Raw genomic sequence first — 3,359 nt, 5'->3', positions numbered from 1 at the left:
TGTAACTTATCCACTTCTTATTGACAATTAGGCCTAGAAAGTTTCCTTTAAGCATCAAGCAATACACTGCTATGACCTCTCATTATTCCTTTGTCCTTGTTTACTGAATTTTTTTTTTTTCATATACTTTAGTTCAGTGTCATGTGTAACAAGCTCCTTTCTTTATTTATGCTTGACACATTATTCACTTTAGACACTTGGCTCACATGCCTTCTTAGAATATTGATGCCCAGCACCTCTTTGGGTTACTAAATGTCTTGTAGCTAGGTTGCTCTTGATAGTGGATTTTCAGTTGATAATCCCGGGTTAGTTAACCCAAGTTACCAAGTGTTAATGCACTCCAAAGAACTTAATAATCCAAGCAGATCCTAGTACAAAGACACCACAGGCATATATTCTAAGGTTCAAGCTATTGGTGTCTAACTTTGTTTCTTTTTATTTTTTTTTTCTTTTATTCTGTTGCCACTCTTTGGCTATTTCTTTTCTCTTTTTGTTTTTCTTTTCACACATGGACTTTTATTTGATTGAGATTCATAGACAGTGAGCTGCTTTCTTCTTAAAGAGAGAACAATCTATTCCTTTTATTCACTGATAGTGAGTTGCCACACAATCACACATATATGCCACCACTTACTATTATTTGACTTCTAGCAAACAATGAACCATCTTACTTCATGTTTCAAACATTTCTTTTATTGAATTGAAAAGATGCAGGGGACAAGGCATGCATTAGTTAAGTGAAAGTAACCACACAAGCACACACTTAGACTAGCTTATTTTAAAAAAAATTTCTACTTGTACTAGCTGAACACTTTAGCAAGATATAAATCATAGCATTTCTCAACAGCAGAAGTTAAGTATAGATACAACCTATTGGTTTGCAGTTCTTTTGTCTTCCTTTCTGTTGTTCCCTTTTTGCGTCATGGTGCGTAATGTCTTCAATTTGTGGTTAGTTCCCTGCACAATTCTCAAAAGTTGCTTGCTTTCCAAGCCTTTGGGTGACTGATTAGTATGCATAAATTGAGTGCGGCTTTTGGATTTAATTTGGTGTGGGAACACCAAATTTAGTTCCTTGCCACTTCCTCTGATGCAACAAGTTACTATGTGTAAAATCTTGTGCTCTTGCTAAAGGTTATGGGGTTAAACTAGAGAGCAATTAAGTAGTTGAATAATCTGTTTGATTGCCTGGAGCTAGTATTACGCAAGAAGTGAGAATGTGCTTTTAAATGATGTTTTGGTGGAACACCAAACTTAGAATCCTTCATTCTCCCTTAAATTGTTTTGGTGTGCAACACCAAACTTAGCTTCTTGCAATGCATACCAATCATTCGACATTTTTATTGAAAAGGCTATGAAAAGAAAACTACCTCAGATTGGGTTGCCTCCCAACAAGCGCTCTTTTAATGTCACTAGCTTGACATTGGGGCTTTCTTTTATGGTGGTTGATGGTTGTAGTGCCTCAATTTGTCCCCTCTGACTGTGAGCTTCTTCTTTGTTGCTTGATGTTCTATCTCAGCATGTTCTAGTGAGATTATTTTGCTCACAGTATAGTAATCATCAGTCTGTTGGCTTGCTCCCAGTTGTTGATAGACTAACTGCACTTTGTCACCTTTGGAGAGCCCTTCTGTTGGGATTTTTTTATTCTTCCACCCTTTTTGAGCCTTCTTCTTATTTTTCTTCCTTTTTCTGGTTAACCTTTCCTCCTTGACAGTAGCTTTAGTTGTGGCACTTTCCTTCTTGGTTATCTTCCAAATTTCTTTTTGAGTGCCTTCTTTTCCTTGCATCTGTTCATTCTTCTGCTTTACTGAAGTGTTGATTACTTGCCTTGAGAAACAGTCATTGATGACTTGGCTTCTTCCTTCAGAATTTTGTCGTTCTGGGAACACTTTCAGAGTAATGCTTTCCTCATGCATCCTAAGAGTTAGTTCTCCTTGCTCTACATCTATGATGGCTCTGGCGGTAGCTAAAAATGGCCTTCCCAAGATAATCGAATTGTTTCCTTCTTCTTTTGTTTCCAAGATTACAAAATCCGCAGGATAAATGAACTTGTCAACCTTAACTAAAAGGTTTTCGATCACTCCTTTGGGATGTACTACTGACTGGTCCACCAATTCCAATGACATCTGTATTGGTTTCACCTTCTCTATGCCAAGCTTTTTCACTAAAGAGGATGGGATCAGATTTAAGCTTGCTCCTAAATCGCACATCCCCTTGTTGATAAATAGACTTCCAATGGTACAAGGTAGGAAGAAACTTCCTGGATCTTCCAACTTGGGAGGGAGTCCTTTTCTGATGAGTGCACTGCATTCTTCAGAGAGAAGTACAGTCTCCTTCTCCAGCCAGCTTCTTTTCTTGTTAATGAGTTCCTTCAAGAACTTGGCATATAAGGGCATCTGTTCCAATGCTTCAGCCAGGAGAATGTTGATTTCCAGTTTCTTGAAAGTTTCCAGGAATTTGTGGAAGTGTTGATCTTTGGTTTCTTTGTTGAACCTCTGTGGGTATGGCAGCGGAGGAATGAAGACTTTCTCCTTTTTCTGTGCTTCTTCCTCTCTCTCATGTGTATTGATTGGCTGGTCTTCTTTTCTTTTGGGGTTCTCTGTGTTCTTGTTTGACACCATATTTTGATCATTGGCTTCCTCTGTATCTGTTGGCTTGTTGCTGCTTTCCACTGGCTTCTTTGTGGTGTCATTATTGCTCATCAATGTTCTCCCACTTCTTAATTGTATTGCCTTGCATTCTTCCTTAGGATTTGGGATTGTGTCACTCGGCAGTGAGCTTGAAGGTCTCTCAACAGAAATCTGTTTGGAGATTTGCCCAATTTGCCTCTCTAGGCTCTTCATGGAGGCTTCATGATTCTTGGTTGTCATTTCCTGGTGTTTCTACATTTTGTCTATCAATGTTTCCAAGTTGGTGAGTCTTTGAGATTCAGGTGATGCTTGTGGTGGGTTGTGAGATGTGAATGGTGGGTGGTGGGTATTTTGGTTTGTGAGTTGGTTATTGGATTGGTAATGGTTGGGGTGGTTGTTTTGAGGCTTTTTGTAAGGGTTTTGGTTAGTTTACTGCTGGTTGTGGTTTTGGTTGTTTCTTGAAGTATTTTGGTTTGAGTTCCTCTGCCATGGTTGTTGGTTCTGGTTGTGATTATCTCCCCATCTGAGGTTCTGGTAGTTCTTCCAGGATGGATTGTATGTGTCTCCATACACTTCATTCTGTCCAGAGTTATGGTTGTGCATGTACTGGACTTGTTCTTGCTGCTGCTCGTCTTGAGTCTCTTCATTTTGCCCCCATGTGGATGATGGTTGGCTTGTGTTAACTGCTGCAACTTGGAGGCTATCAATCCTCTTGGCCATTTGCTCAAATTG

Source organism: Arachis hypogaea, chromosome 14, assembly GCF_003086295.3.
Source record: "Arachis hypogaea cultivar Tifrunner chromosome 14, arahy.Tifrunner.gnm2.J5K5, whole genome shotgun sequence".
In the NCBI taxonomy this organism is placed as follows: Eukaryota; Viridiplantae; Streptophyta; class Magnoliopsida; order Fabales; family Fabaceae; genus Arachis; species Arachis hypogaea.
This window is presented reverse-complemented; position numbering follows the sequence as displayed.